Source organism: Aegilops tauschii, chromosome 3 (assembly GCF_002575655.3).
Source record: "Aegilops tauschii subsp. strangulata cultivar AL8/78 chromosome 3, Aet v6.0, whole genome shotgun sequence".
NCBI classification, from domain to species: domain Eukaryota; kingdom Viridiplantae; phylum Streptophyta; class Magnoliopsida; order Poales; family Poaceae; genus Aegilops; species Aegilops tauschii.
The window spans coordinates 167888769-167906353 of record NC_053037.3 but is presented as its reverse complement, the minus strand read 5'-3'; positions in this window follow the sequence as shown (position 1 = coordinate 167906353).

Below are 17585 nucleotides of genomic sequence, written 5' to 3'. Positions count from 1 at the left end.
TTTTTTATCTACTATGTGAAATTGTGTTTGCTATGACAACTGAAACCTGATGAACATGTTGTTTAGCATTTTCCTGTGAGAACATCATTTGTTATGTATGCTGATTTGTGTTTGGTGATTGTATGACGACTAAAACATGATGACATTGTTGTTTAGTTGTACTCATATTTGGCTGTGAAACTTGAATTTGATGACATAGTTTGTTGTTGGACTGCAATTTGCTCGACGTCTTCGAATGAGAACAAAGCTGACCCGACAGGTCCTCTGCTAATTTATTTATTTATTACCAAAAGGGCCTCTGCTATTTATTTATTTATGAGCAAAAGGGGATACCCCCTGATTTCCGTTAATAGAAATCATTAGATGTTCACAACACTACGCCCAGCCTGCTACACAGGTTTCATTCATTACTAGTTTCAGCAAAGTGCTCATGTCATAGCCACTGAATACATCACGAGTGCTACATACACTGCAAATAAAGAGACAATCATCCTACAGAGCACATCGATTTTGCCCATTATCTTCACAAGCTCTTTCATCTCCTCATTGCTGTCAAGGCCGTTCAGCAGCTGTTGCTTGGCCATGATCAGAGGAACTGCATCTTTAACCTTCTGCTCTGCATCTTCCTCTTCTGCCGTCTCTTCAGTTACTTGTCCAACACCCAAACCTGCTGGTATTGGGATTCCTCGGCTAACCAAATAATCAGCGTAGTTGCACTCCCCCACATCAGCAACTTCCCAGAAATACAAATCACACAAATCTTCCCTTTTCTGCACGAAGCAAATTGGAATATCATCAACCAAACTATTAAATAAATCAGCAACTGAAAGCAGCAGAACAACACTTAAACATATTATTACTCCATCATTCGGGCATTTTTAGAAGACTCAGCCAGGGTTGAGCATTGTGGTTGAGACGCGACGGATGACTCTGCGTGATTTGCAGCAGTGGCACCACACCAACGGCTGCGGGTTGCGATGAGCAACCGGCTGCGGTGCGCGTGCCGGCGGGGGTGTGATGAAACCCATAGGCGATGGTACGGGTGGCGACTTGGTGCATATTTGGTTGAGAGCAGGTGGACGAGCAGCCAGCGGACATGGTTGCTGCGGCCAGAGCTTCTGATGCTAGGCAGAGTAAGTAGAGAAGAGGAGAAGCGAACGTTGGATATGTCAGTTTCATTACTTGCAGAGTAGCACAGCACCATATATAGTCATAGTCTAGGTTTGGATTCGAACCAGCTACAGGAGCACGTCTCTCTTTTTTCTAAAACTCAGCAACGTCTCTTTACTGGTACACTAGCTTGTTCTGTACGCCTTCTCAAGTCTTTGATTCCTCCACCTGACATCTAGGACCCACGGGAAGGGCCTCTGTATTTCGCAAAAAAATGTGCCCCCCACTGACAGGTCGGACCCACCAGCTATCTTGGCACGCAAGGAAGTGCCTCCTTATTACGCACAAAAAAATGAATACTCCCCCTGCCAGCTGGAACCCAGCATGGTGGGAGGCTGACTTGTGGGCCTACCCAGTTGACGGGGACGGAGGGCTTTGTCAACTTAGTCAATATGAACGATTCTAGCTCCAGTTACCGTACGATGTTCATCCAACGGCAGTAGTGCTTCTTCAACCTCTAGTCTTCTTGCTCCAGCCGCCCAAACCAGCGCCAGTCGTGCCGCATTCTCCTGCCTCCCGTGGCCGGCTGTGATGCCGCGGAGGCCTCACCGCCCCCTACTACTCCCACCGCTGGCTAGGGCATCCCTCTACTCACCCACACCCCCTGTTATTCTGCGGTGACGGCAACCTCACACCGCAGCCGTACCAGTGAACCCTCGTACTCCTCTCCGCATGGGCATCCACTGCCGCGTCTTCCCCGGCTCCACATCGTCCCCTTCCTAGGCCTCGTCGTGGTCAATGTGGTCAACGACCGACTTCCACGGAAGAGTACTGTACGTGGAGAGGCTGACAGCTGGGTCCACGGCCACAGCCCAGTTTTTTTGTGATTTGCCAAGTAAGTCGCTTTGTCAGGCCTGTTGGGCTGCAAATCTTTCAAGACGAGGAGAGCTTGATTCGGCTGGCCGAGAAAATGGCCTATCAATAATTAGAAATGGGCTCTACATTTTTAAAACACATCAAACCGGCAATTAGTTTCAAATTTCTTTTTTTCATTTCGAGATTTGCATTGATTTTTATGCGTGGACAATTTGTTGGATTTTATATTGATATACATTTATTTTTAAAATCAGTATGAATATGACTCGAAATTTCGGGATTAAAAACAGTTCGAACCGCACCGAAATATGCAAAATTTCGTATAATTTTTTAACCGCGGCCACAATATGGGCTGCAATGCTTACAAAAAGAATATGGGCTCCAAAAAAACCCTAAGAATTAGCAATGGGCTGTAAATTATTAGAAATAATGGCATATGGGTTGTATGATGTTTTCCACAGATTTGAGGCTTTCCTAAAAAAAAGGTTGACGCACAAGCAGTGACTGTTGGATGTCCATCCAACGGCCATCGTGCTTCTTCAATCTCCGCTCTTCCTGCTCCAGCCGCTCAAACAAGCGCCGGCGGGACTGCCTGCTCTCTCCTCCCCGCGGCCGGCTGTGCTGCCGCGCAGGCCTCACCGCCCCACCGTACTCCCATCGCTGGCCTAGCCATCCCTCTACTCACCACACCTGCTGTTATTCTCCGGCGACGGCAGATGAACCAGTAAACCCTCGTACAGTCGTACTCCCCTCCGCGTGGGAAACAATTGCCGAGTCTTCCCTACCTCCGTGTCGTTCCCTTCCAAGGCCTCGCCGTCGTCCACCGCCCTGGTGCTCTCGGCGCGGCCTGGTCAAAGTGGTCAACGACCGACATGCATCTGAAGTGGACTGTACGTGGAGAGGCTGACAGCTGGGTCCAAGGCCGCACGCAAGGAAATGCCTCCTTATTGCGCGCAAAATAATGATTCCTCCACCTGACATCTGGGACCCACCGAAAGGGCCTCTGTATTTCGCGAAAAAAATGTTACCACCGCTGACAGCTTGGACCCACCACCTATATCTTCGCACGCAAGGAAGTGCTTCCTTATTACGCACAAAAAAATGAATACTCCCCCTGCTAGCTAGGACCCAGTATAGTGGCAGGCTGACTTGTGGGCCTACTAAGTTGACGGGGACGGAGGGCTTTGTCAACTTAGTCAATATGCACGATTCTAGCTCCAGTGACCGTACGATGTCCATCCAACGGCCGTAGTGCTTCTTCAACCTCTGGTCTTCTTGCTCTAGCCGCCCAAACCAGCGCCGGTCGTGCCTCGTGCTCCTGCCTCCTGTGGCCAGCTGCGATGTGGCGGAGGCCTCACAGCCCCCTACTACTCCCACCGCTGGCCAGGCCATCCCTCTACTCACCCACACCCCCTGTTACTCTGCGGCGACGGCAGCCTCACACCGCAGTGAACCAGTGAACCCTCATACTCCTCTACGCGTGGGCATCCACTGCCACGTCTTCCCCGGCTCCATGTCGTCCCCTTCCCAGGCCTCGCCGTCATCCACCGCCCTGGTGCTCTCGGCGCGGCATGGTCAACGTGGTCTAGGAACGACTTCCATCGGAAGAGTACTGTACGTGGAGAGGCTGACAGCTGGGTCCACGGCAGCCGCAAGGAAGTGCCTCCTTATTACGCGGAAAATAATTATTCCTCCACCTGGCAGCAGGGACCCACTGGACTGGCCACCGTATTTGGCGAAAAAACGTTTCCCCTCTGACTGCTGGGACCCACCGGACGGGCCACCGTATTTCGCGAAAAAAACGTTCCCCCCGCTGTCAGCTCGGACCCACCGGAAGTGCCTCCTTATTACGCACAAAAAAATGAATACTCCCCCTGCTAGTTGGGACCCACCTTGGTGGGTGGCTAACTTGTGGGCCTACTAAGTTGACGGGGACGGAGTGCTTTGTCAACTTAGTCAATATGAACGATTCTAACTCCAGTGACCGTACGGTGTCCATCCAACGGCCGTAGTGCTTCTTCAACCTCTGGTCTTCTTGCTCCAGCCGCCCAAAGCAGCGCCGGTCGTGCCGCATGCTCCTGCCTCCCATGGCCCGCTGTGCTGCCGCGGAGACCTCACCGCCCCCTACTATTCCCACCGCTGGCCAGGCCCTGCAGCGACGGCAGCCTCACACCGCAGCCGCACCAGTGAACCCTCGTACTCCTCTCCGCGCGGGCTTCCACTGCCACGTCTTCCCCGGCTCCGCGTCGTCCCCTTCCTAGGCCTCGTCGTCATCTACCACCCTGGCGCTCTCGGTGCGGCGTGGTCAACGTGGTCAAGGAACGACTTCCATCGGAAGATTACTGTACGTGGAGAGGCTGACAGCTGGGTCCACGGCCGCAGCAAGGAAGTGCCTCCTTATTACGCGCAAAATAATTATTCCTCCACCTGACAGCAGGGACCCACCGGACGGGCCACTGTATTTCACGAAAAAACATTCCTCCCTGACTGCTGGGACCCACCAGCTACATCTTCGCACGAAAGGAAGTGCGTTCGGGCAAAAAAACGATTCGCCCCCTGACTGCTGGGACGCACCAGCTACATCTTCGCACGCAAGGAAGTGCGTCCGGGCAAAAAAATGATTCGCCCCCCTGACTGCTGGGACCCACCAGCTACATCTTCGCACGCAAGGAAGTGCCTGACAGTCGGGACCCACCTGGTCGAAGCGTACGCAGCGTTGTCATTCTGGTCGCAAACGTGTACGTACATACTAGTCTATGTAGAGGCGCGCACATGTCGTAGTAGAGGCACGCACGTAGCATGTACACTTACGTACAGCGGCCAGGGTGCAAGAAACTAAATACGGCCACGTACGTACGTACGGGCAGGGTCTCGAACGCCTACTCGCGCGTACGTATGGCCAGGGATCGTGTATATGGCTCGGTCAGAACGGATTATCGTCATAGAAGTGTCATAAGTATGACAGAAAAAATTTTGTTCGGCCCAAAATGTCACGGATGTGTTTTTTTTGTAGTGGATGTCTAAACTATGCAATGCAAGACACCATATGCATGATATGAGCAGTATAACCGTGCCAAGTTAGAGCATACACCTCGGTGGGGGAATAGGACTGGTCATCTGTCTCTGAATCCATCTTTGAGGAGCTATCGAGACCCAGCAAGAGATCTGCTTCGACAGGTAGCACTGTCTGCTCTGAAGGCCTTGTTTTCACTCCAGATTTTTCCATCTCCCACCCAAATGGCTGATTCACAGGAAGAGTAGTTTAATATACAAACATTGTTGACAAATGGAAATGTAATGAAGAAAAGGATGGGCAAGATATCATTAAAATATATGATGCCTGGTTAAACAGGATGGCATTGCACATTTCACATATATTATGGCTAGCTAAAAGACATGAGACTGCATAATTCCCATATATGATATAGAAACTAAACAGTTGGCATTACAGAACATGTCTAAACTAAGCAGATGACATATATGATGTCAAAAGTAGGCACTGCAAGGCAACATATGCATGATATTACTAACATCATCATGCCAAGGTGGAGCAAACACCTTGGGGGTAAATAGGAGTGGTTAGTTGTGTCTGAATCTGCCTCAGAACAGATATCTTCCTCTGGATTACAATCTGGAGAGGGGGGAGGGTTTGCCATTGAACCCACCATGGAGCGATGTCTGCATGGCATTATATTGCCGCGCAAAACTCTTCTCTTTTTCTCTACATGTTCAGCATGACTGTGTACAGTATCTGACATGTATACGAAAAAAATGTGGTGAGATTATGTAAGGAAAGCATGCAGAAATCTAGAGTGATGGTAACAACCAGTGGATGGATCCAAAATAATGATAGTAGGCTGATGATTGCCTTAATTTAATAAAAAGATAGATGATGATTGCTTTACTATTTGTTTCCCACCCAAGATGAACAACATAGGCATACCCTAGGTGAACCAGATATTAGACAGAGATACTATTCATTAATGCCTCGATATGTGCCCCACAACTAATTTAGAACTCAAGTTTGAACATTAATTTGGACCTGACTTGGAGTCTAAGAGGTGAACAAGACGATAAAGTAACAGGTAATTTTAAGCAATGCATAACATAAGAAGAAACAAAAGAGTGTGACCTCTCTTGTGGACCCCTGTACTCCTCAGGTTCATCTGCTGAGTCGATGATGGTGATGCCATTGCGGTGGGTGCTGGTGGCAGGGAAGGAGATCTGAGGCGGCGAAAGACGGTCAGGAGTCGTGATGTCTGGTTTGGTGGATGCTTCTGTCGGTAGAGCAGCTCAGGTGAGGTGGAAGACGTCGTGGCAGGAGCAGGACAAACCACACAAAGTTTCATTCGACACCTACCTGTAACTGAAGTAATTATGTAAGGGCTCATTTGGCTTGCATGATTCTAAAAATGCAGGGATAGGAAAAACACCATAATAGGATAGGAATGCACATGGTAAACAAAGCATTTGTAAACATAGGATTTCTGTCAACTTGGGTGTTTGGTTCACAAGTATTGGAAGAGCATAGGAATGCAAAGAAACATGGCCAAAATAAAGTGAAACCATATGAAAGCGTGTACAGTTAGAATGTTATTCTGCCACTAATGCACTTGATCTTGTTTTCATGCATAGGATTTTGAAAAGTAGGTCCAGGTGAATGCTTTGCTCCATTCCTTTCAACAAAAAGCATGAATAATTGAATAGTAGAGTGCCATATGAAAATTTCCTATTTCTATGTTTTTCCGTTGAACCAAAATAGCCCTAATGGATCGACATGAATGTAGAGTAATAAGTGATGCAACAAGTGTACAACCTCTTTGCCGTAGCCGTGTCGACCTTAGCATCATTGGGTTGGTCGCTGAAGAAGTTGAGGCAGAGGTGGCTGTCGGAGGTGTGGAGGAAGATCTGAGGAATCTGTAGACGGTGTCCAGGGCACTGCTCTATTGTGATGGATGAGCAGCTCCGGCGAGCTGTAAGACCTCAAGGCTGAAGTAGCACAAGACAGACATCATTAATCTCAAGTGAGATTCTAATAGCATCTCCAATAGATGATGTAAAATACATTACCAAAAAGTGATAGATGTAAAATTTACATCACCAAAAACCACCTGACTACAACAGATGAGGTAAAAACTGTTGACTCTGAACTTAAGTGTCAAAACTTCAATTTACTGTGGATTTTGAATGTTACTGTCGAAACTGAATGCAATGGTAGCAGAGAGGCACTTCACATGTAGTTTAGGGAGGGCCTGCAGTTCATCTTCAACCTGCACCCCCTGAGCCGCCAGCCACCACCGGCCAAACCGCCGGCCCCACGCCGCCCTAAAACAACTCCCCACCGCCAGTCCGCCGCGGTATCGCCGCCCCGAAACAACTCCTAACCGCCGGTCCGCCGCTGCCCCGGCCAGCCCTCTAGCACCCCCCCGCGCGCGCCGAGCTTTTTCTCCGGCGATCCCCACGCCACTGCCCCACCCACCGCGCCACCGACCGCCGGCGACCATCGCCCCACCCTGAACCCTGAGATAGATAGTGGGGTACCTCTCCGGCGAGCGCCCCTCCCCACTGCGGGTGGTTCTTCCTTAACTCCGGCGAGCCCCCCCTGAAAATCGGCTGACCCAAAAGTCGATTCAGTCGACTGAAGTGTAGCTAAATCGGAGCAGAGCAGCATCACGAGCGAGGGGGAGAGTAGAAGAAGCGAGCCGGAGCAGCAGAAATAGCAGCGCGAGCGAGAGAGCCGGAGCAGCAGCAGCGCGAGCAAGCGAGCGAGAGCCGGAGCAGCAACAGCAGATCCGGCTGGTATGGACGCCGCTGTCGAAGGGGCCTCGCACTGGGGGAGAGAGATGTCACCGGCTTCGAGGTAGCCGCTCCATGGGGGTGCGGGATGGAGCACCGTCAGCGCCGGGAGGTCGAGTCAACGAGAAGGTGCGATGCAATGAGTGTACAACCTCTTTGGTGGCGCCGAGTAGGCCTCGACATCGTCCCAGGAGTCGGTGAGGATGCAGCGGTTCCGGTGGAGCAGGTTAAGGCGGCGCTTTGGGGATGGAGCAGCCGCGATAGACGAGGCGATCGTCGGAGCAGCTCCTTGGAGGTGGAGGACGGGGCGGCTGAACCGGCGGGACGACGAGATGGACGACGGATCCTCATCCGGTGAGGTAGATGAGGGACATCGAGTTGTTGCGGTGGACGACGTCGTCAGGGAAGAGGCTCCGGCTAGGCAGCGGTGAGGTGGCAGACGGAGGAGGGTGGGGTTTCGCTGCTGGAGCGAAGAGGTTATGGTGGCCTGGGATTTCGAATGGCGAAAAGGAGGCGATGGGAGGGGGAACCATGACTTAGGGACGCGCTTGTCCAAAATGTAGGGTGTGTTACAAAAGTACCCCCACTGATTTGAACTAGCGGCCCTTTCGGCTCAGGTTTACAAGGGGGATTTCGCGTGTCAGGATTTGGCAGCTAGAGGGACTTTTTGCGCGCGTTGTAATTTCGGGATAGCAAGGCGCGGGTTGTGAAGGCACCAGTTTTGGGAGCACGATATCTGAATTTTCGGGATATAACAAGGCACGGGTTGAATGTTAGGAACAAGCATAACGTGTAATATTGTACTTGTACATGCCAAAACAATTCGCACTTCCCTCAACGAAAAAAAACAAAAAAAATAAAACTATTCACACCACACAAAGAGTGAGTCTTATCCCGTTTTACTATACAAATGCTATTCAAAGATATGAATCCATGTTATGTCCAATGAAATTTTTTCGCTGGCTGTATAATGCATGTAACCTACTCATACCAACATTTCAGTGCGTTCCAAATGTCTATACTACCGCCGCAATTCAAACTAAATTTGAATTTGTTTCTCTATTTAAATAAGAATCTACAATCATGATCGTTACCAACTTCAACCATCATTCGTGTATTACCTTAACAACAAACCATATGATTACTATAGAGATAGATATGAACTATGTGTACTATATGAACTCGAATTCAATTTTTCGAATACACTTGATGTTGATTCCAAATAATAGTACATTTGTTGTACTAACTATATATTCATAATCTAAACCATGTTCCATACGTACACCGTGTTTATCACACAAAGTATAGGGCCCTGCCCCCTACATTATGACAAGTATTTAGCCCTGAGCTGCAAAAGCCACACATTAGCCCAAATTATAATCAATGTTGTACATTATGATATCTTGTTCAAGTATCTGTATCCACTTTTTCATAATGAATTATGATCCCGTCTTTTACACCTTCACGATCCTCTTCTCTTTGTAGCTAGCTAGCGCTAACTTTCTATCGTGCATGCACACGGCCGCCCCCCTCTCACCCTTCCTCAGCGTCCCCTCCATCGCGCACGTTCGTTATTTCTCTTTAGGTCGTTCACCCGCGGTGTGTGTAGGCCCCTCGGCTCCTTCTTTCCGGCACACACCGGTCGATATACCTCTCTAGCCAAGTGTGCCTACCACAAACACACACTTCACCTCTTCTCTTCTCACCGTCCATGCCCCCTATGTCCAATACGGTTCCATGTAGGTGCACACTCCCGCCCCTCTTTTCATCGATCTCATACTCGCACACTCGTCCCCCCTTGACATGGTAGGCCTCTCGCACCACCTCCTAGCCGCACCCCTCTCCCCCTGTCTGTCTCTCTAGACCTTATTTGCTTCTAACACATGCATGCATGTATACGTACCGATCTCCCTACATATAGCCAGGTCGACTATAATTCATTTTCCCCACGCACCAATAGACTTACCTAACTAGTTATGTCTCTCCCTTTCTCGGACACACGACGGTTGATCTTCCTATGTAGTTACGTATGCTTACCACAACCATATCGTCTCCCCTCATCATCCTTGCATACCTCCCGACCAGTCTCTCACACGCATGTGCATAGACAGACAGACATCCCCGGCCCTCTCTTATTGATATTGCACTCGTCGTTTTTCTAGCAGGCCTCTCCCACCATTTGTTAGACGCCACTCCACCACCAACCCTCCGACACTCTACCTTTGTCTTTCTCCCAACCTTATTCCTCTACTACACATATGCATGGATGTCGATCGATCTCCCTCAATACATAGCTTGGTCTCTCTCCTTCTCCACACATATACTAGTCGATCTACTTCTCTATAGTTAGGTCTCTACCCCCTCCCCCCCCACACACCGATAGCTGAACGTTGTAGGTAGGTATCCATGCCACAGAGAAAAACTGCACCTCTGCCCTATCAAATTCCAGTAGGCCAGCCGCCCTGTATCTTTGACGTGGGCAAAAACAAATTCGATGTCACTCTTTATCGACCGCTCAGCCACACACTTCATCCCTATTTTTGATTCTATCGATATGTCACGCTGATGATCCCTCCACTCTCTTCTCGTGGATTGCTCCCTCTATATATGATATATCCATGACTCTGTTTCACACACATTACATATGTTACTTTTTTGTTTGAGATATCATCGACACATTGCCTCTGTTTGGCACAAACCATCTCTCTCACACCCACGCACGTACGTACCTGCACCTAAAGAAGAGGTGCACGCAGGACGTACGTACTCACGTCTCATTCCCGGCCACACCCGTGCGGGTACACAGTGGAGTTCGTTTATGTACGAAATGGCCGCCCACGTGATAATTTGACGCGTGTAGCGGTTGTTTACTCGAAGGAGGGTCGGGTACCATGCCTAGACGGAACAAAGTTTGACTTGACGCATTAGTATTAAATAAAGTTATATATTCCTCAATGGCACGTACATAATATAAAATGATTGTCGTGGGGAAAATGGAAAAATCCGCTCCGCTATATACAACGGAGCCTGCCTGCCGGGGTTTGTCTCTCGTCACACCATCTCACACAAGGCGGCGGTGGCCTCTCTCTCTCACTGTTGGTCAGTGATCCGGACGCATCCCATCCGCCGGCGAAAAGGGAGGATGTGCATCGTTTCTCCGTTCGACGGCGTTGAGGCAGCACGTCCCGATCTGCGGTACCCGCCATTCTCTCTGACCAAGCTCCGGCGCGGTAGGGCCTTCACCACTTGCTCGTTGCCGCAGTATGGGCAGATCCCGGCCGCCGGCGCCCTCCTAGTAACATCCCGTCGACCCTTAGGTACAGCTTCCTCCGGCCTTGCTCCACTGCCCATCTTCCCACGTTGATGCATGTGGATCTTCTTTAGTTGTTTGCTTAAAACGTATCTCGACCGGCATACTTTCCATCTTGCAATCTCGTCCTCAATTTTTTTTTGATAAACCACCATGCTGCTATCTTTCCCTTATTACATGGAATATGCTTCTTTTTTATCGACGTATGTGTCTTCAACTCGTGTTATTGGGCAGTAATTGTTTCCTTTCTACCTCCTTTTGCAAACAGGGCTATCCATTTCACCTCGTTGCTATTGCGACCTTTTGGTGAACTGCACAAATCACTTTTTCTTAAGAGTGTTTTGTGCAGTTCCGCCAAAATGTCACACGGGCAACTTTTTACATTTCTGTCGGATTGCAGAAAGGGAGATTGGTTTTGCTATCCTCCTAATCCAACTCCGTGCCTAATCTTCTCCAACTAGTAGTTAGTCCTAAAGAGAGATCGTAGAGGTGATCGGCTTCTAATTGTGTGTGTGTTATGTTTCATCATCTAGTTCCACTATTATTGTCAACTCAATTTTAGTGGATCTGCATAAAATGATCGGATTGTGGTGTCCTCCATACACCTCTTTTTTGGCTATAGAGTTGGGTGAAACTAGCTGCCAACCAATGAACACTGTGCCCAGGAAAAGGAGCCATGCCTACGAACATCATCGATCAATTATATATTTTTCTTTATTCGTACACCTTCTCACAACTTTGTCTTCATTGGCGCTGATCTGCGAACCATTGAGATGCATTAGCAGCCATGGTAGTTTCATTTGTATTTGATGGAATGTTGTAACGAGATAATCTTGAGGCAAGAGGACACATGAATCCTAAGTTGAAACCTTTTTTTCCTGCGGGAACCAAAGTTGAAACCTTCATAGCATCACAGTACAATTTCATTAAAATTATGCGTACATATAAACAAATCCTGAAGGATTGATAGCAATGCCAGAAACAATTCAACATCATTTCGCCGAGATGTGGGACATCCTTCATCGAGCTCCACCTGCCATGCAGCAATACTGAGTGCACAACTACAGGGAAAGATTCACCCCGGTCGTTGCGCCGTAGTAGTAATGACTAGTGAGCAGTCAAATCACAAAGCCCCACCTTCGCCACAGTAAGTTGCTCGGACGAAGCAACCATCATTTCTCCGTTCGTTGAATCTGCTGGTACTCCCATATTCCCAGAGTAATAAGTTGTTCGGGCGAAGCAACCATAACTTCACCTTTCCCACAGTAAGTATTGGTACCTCCTTTTTTTACTCTAGAAACAAGCACACGCGAATATTGGACAGTAGCAGCACAACAACTAAATCAAAAATCGAAACCAACCAATGAACTACTACTAATGGTGAGCGTTTGCTAGTATCATGTACTCCGTCTGTCCATGTATATAGGACTTAATGCGTTTTCTGAGACTAACTTTGGCCATGTTTGGATCCATGGGTTAGAGTTAGTTTGAGCTAGTTGGGGCTCAAATAGCCCTGAAGTATCCAAGCATGAGGGTTAAATTGGAGCAAGTTGCCCCAAACCCACCAAAAAAAATATCCCACCCAAGAGGTGCTAATTGGAGATAGTTCTCATTGGGCCCACTGAAAAATCACTTTTGTCTCTCCATCAAGTGCATTTATTGTCAATCGAACCCTGTCACCCAAACACCTCTTTGGCTATAGTTAGTTCAGGGTTAGTCATGAGTTAGTCTAACCTCTAGCTAAGTTAGAGTATCCAAACAGGAGCAGTATAGGACATGCAAGTTGCTCAAAGCATACAGTCAAATTCGTACATGAAAGGATTTTTTTAAACAAAATGTGAAAGGATCTTCGAATGATATAATTTTCAAATTATATAATATCTTATCAATAGTCAAAGGCATCCTCGAAGAATACATTAGGCCCTATATAAAATCTTATCAATAGTCAAAACCAAGTGTTACTACTACACCAAACAAGTTCAAAACAAGAAACTAGACCCACTCATAGCACGGCACGCCTATCTCGTTTGGTCTGTCGGTCAAAGCGCTTCCTCTTCTTGGCATAACAATAGAGTACAGTAATTTTTTTAGAATGCTCTTGGCATGTCGCTAACATCTGATGAGTTAACCAACCTCAATAGACGGCAAAATCGCCAGCCCGCCACACTTTGAGAGAGACGAGGAGCAAGAAGCGATACATGTTGCTGGATTACTAGAGCTAGGTGTTGCACGGAGGCCAAGAAATATGATGATAGCGTGGGTTAGCCATGTAGTATGATGTAACTACACTGGGCTGCCGTGTCTCGTACTCTTCCGGTCTACTGTGGAGATGATTGGTTGATTTTATATGGCTGAATAATATAAAATATTATGAGTGCAGACGCTCCACCACGAGGTTCCTTGCTCCTTCTCGGTCGTTGGGAATCTATGTTCTTCCACTCTTTTTTTACGTGAGCTTTGTTCATCCTTTTGCCAACACGCGGCAACTCGCAGAACGACGAGAAGCTTGCTTAATACGCCTTCTCCCTCGCCAACGCGTGCGCAGTGGCTCGCAGCATGAGGAGAAACTTTTGCTTACAAGCGATGGACATGCAGCAGTTCATTTGGTGTCAGATTGCCAGCAATTCATTCTACTTCCGAAAGAGGCGAAGAGCCAAGCGCAAGGTCACCTACTAAGAGCATGGTTAATAGTATAGCCAGCTGATGGCTATAAGAAACTGCCATGTCATGTATAGCCATCATTTATAGTCACTCATATAGTAGTGTGGGCTACAAGGTTGGCTATAACATTACTACTTTTTTCAACCTTCTCTCTTTCTCTTTCTTCACATTTATTCTATTTGTCTAGGAATCCGCATATAGCTAGGCTCTTGCATGAGAGCCCAGTGGGAGACATAGATGGTAACATCACACATCCCAAGGCAAAACAGATGATGTGGCGAGTAATTAATGAGAAAAGCGAAACATGTGGTAACATAGCTAGTTACTGTAACATCACCACATACCAAGACAAGATGAGTCTACAACCTAATAAATGAAGTGTTGCATGACACCACACATACTCCCCACTATAGAGGTAGTACTCTAAGTTACTACCCATTTGTGACTAGTCTTACTTTTTCACAATGGGTAATCACTGGTGCGCGTCGGTCCTAAACAAATGGTTTTTAACCCCTTTCCGCGACGGCATTTGGAACCGTCGCCAAGTGAGTGTGTGCGATAGGGTGTCCTTCCCACACGACCCAGAAACCGTCGGGGATATGGAGCAGTGTTCTAGAGGCCTTCCAAAATGTAATCGTGTGTGATGCAGCACACACTAAATTCTTTCGCACGTGTGGTATCGGTGATTAAGCATTTCTAAAGACGCAGTGAAACCATACAGTCTGTCGTAACGAACCGTTTGGGAAATAGTATGTAAGGCACACGGGCCAACATATGAACTGTGTGCGATTTGTGCCCTATCGCACACGAGTTTTCTACGTAACCCGTCTGCCATGCTAGACTCCATCACACACGTTTTCCAACAATTACCGTCTGCGATGATGTTCTATCACAAACGGTTCAAGAGCCCCTTCGCACACATACAAGTGACGTAGACCGTTTGTGATTTGTTAGGTATCACCGACGTTTGCTGCAAGAGTGACGTGTGCTTTTCGTTTGGGATCCCACGCGTTTCCTGAAAAAATTACGACTGGGATTGTATTTTGCATTGGGCACGGTTTACACCCAGTTCTCGTGTGCGATAACGCGATATCACAAATGGTTCCGGAGAACCTACGCACACGTAGTAGCGCTGCAAATCGTTTGCGATCTGCTGTGTATCACCGACGGTTCTGCTATGATTGACGTATGCTTTCCAATGTGGATCGCACACACTCATTTAGTTGAACCGTGTGCAGAGCAATTGCCAGGTTAAAACAAAAATATCCCATTTTGAGCACGCAAAAAGCAAATTCGCCACAATATTCAATTGAACAAATAAACAAAAATATCCCATTTTGAATTGGCACGCAAAAAGCAAATTCGCCACAATATTCAATTGAACAAATAGTGTCCACAGGAACAACATTCATCAGATTTTGCAACAACTGCAATTGAACATATGGTAGCGAAATTCTAATGATTTGTCCACACATATATGCATTACATAATTAACCATAGTGTACGAAATACGAAGACCTCATCAGATGGAAAACAATGGATCCATGTGTTATATGTTTAGCGGCTAACTCTTACTCAATGTTTTAGGAGAACGCATGCTGAAATCTTCATTTTCACCAGTGGGATTGATGTAGTGATTCATGAAGAAGTCGCTGATAAATCTCCGAACCATCAGCAATTCACCAGCCCGGAGCGGTTCAGGTGCCCTCGGTTTTAAGATGAGCTGCAGTATTTTTAAGATCAGAATGTGCCATATGAGTGGAGTAGAAGATATTAATTAAGATAGACTTACTGGTACTAATTCGCAAGGGTCATCACAACTATCAACAGATTTGCAGATGGAGATCATGTGTCTGCAAACATAGTATCCACAAAGGTTGCTCCCTGCTTCTTGCTGAGGACATTGAATTTTTTTGTGCAAAATTAGTCATGTATTTGTCCTGCTAGGAACAACTAACCGGTGTTAGATGTATTATTTTTTCTTTGGGCAAAACAGAAAGAGGTTTAGTTAGAAGCTTGAACATTTGACTAGCGTAAGGAAAGGTATTTGCAAACTGTTGGATAAATTTTCCGAAAATAACGGATTTTGGTGTGTTACCGGAGAAACGATTTCGTGCTGCACGGGTTGTTCCGTCTTGAACAGGTTCCCTAGTTTAGTTTTCCACAATGCGAGCACACTGCAAATGATGATGAATTTTGACAACATCAATTATTGAACCAGATATGAATGCAAATTAATTTCAACATCATAGAATTCAATACCTATCCAAGAATTGCTGAACATGCGTCAGATCCTGAGTGTTTGTTGACTCTTTGAGAGAATCGATGTAGTAAACTGTGTTCTTGTTTGGAACAATGAATACCAATATCCGGTGATTGCTGCATATTATGAAAGCCATGAACTTACGAATTATGTCAAAATCTAAAAGACAATCAGTGTATGCGTGGTTGTTTACTTGACTTACCGTTCATGATATGGACAGAGAAATGATTGTGCATGGGACGTGTTTTCGAAGATACGAAGGACCGTGTTAACGGCCCAGTCCCGTCGGTCCTTACCATCTAATGTTGTGCCATTTGCTAATGCAGGATCTATGAAATACACACTCTCCCTTTTTCTTCTCTGCGCGTTCAATCCCCTCAGAGGAATAAAATGCAGTTAGCTGTTTATTTACAGCTCTGTATGGAGAAGTTGATCAGAGTTTGTTAAGTACTTACAAAATCAGGCATCTAACAAGAGTGGCATCGAGCACGTTGAAGTTGAAGAAGAGATGTAAGTCCTCAAAACTCACATTGATGCAACCAGCATCGTGTCGGAAATGATCTCTATTCTAGTGGACTAGCAAAGCATGATGACCTATTGACATTTGATCCATGCAATATTCATGTAACTCTGCAACTGGAATTGCACTCATCAAAGTATTCGCCAACAAGAAATGGCTGGCCATGGACGTAATTGCGTGCTTCAAGTATGTCTGCTTTTCTTTTAGCAAGCAACAATTCTACTTCTTCATCATCCATGGCATCAGAAATAATATTACTCCCCGATTCAAACAAGCTGCTGTTAATTTTGTTCTCGGCGATGAGTGCTTTAAGTAAGAGGCAATCGTTCTCTTTCCTCTTCACTTTCTCGCTGCGCTTCCTCGTGGTTGTGGGTGTAGCCTTTTTGGCCACTTCCTTCTTGGTACTTGAAGCATTTCTGACAGAACGTCTTGTTGCCTGCACGGTAGACTGCCGAGCAGACGGTGAAGCTTGGATGGACTTCTTAGGAGACTATTTATCTATGCCGGACTGCTGAGCTGGCGGTGCTGCTGTGACGGACTGCTAGGCTGTAGGAGCAGAGGCATCGGACTGCTGACCATGCGTTGAAGCTATGTCGGGTTTCTGCGCAGGTGGTGCCAACTTGTCGGTGTGCTGAGGAGACCGTGCCAACGCATTGGTTTGCTGAGCAGGAAGTGCTGACGCATTGGTACGCTGATCACGCGCCTGCGGACCGACGGACTGATGAGCAGTCGGTTCTGGACCTACAGACTGCTTAGCGGGCGGTTGCGAAGCATCAGACTGCTTAGCAGTCTGTTCCACCAGGTTGGTCTGCTAAGCTTGTGGTGCAGCTGGGTCTCCCCCCACTTCTTCAGCGGCCGGCATCTGAACCGATGGTGCATCATTAGCAGTTGTATGCCTTGCCACTGGCTACTTTGGGGCGGAGGATGACATGGCATGTACGCCACAAAGTCGGTCCGGCTGATCACAGGTTGATGCATCAGCCCGCGAGAGCTGCTGTGGCAAGGAGAGCATCACCGGTTGAGGCGCGACAGTGGTTGCTCTTGGCGGG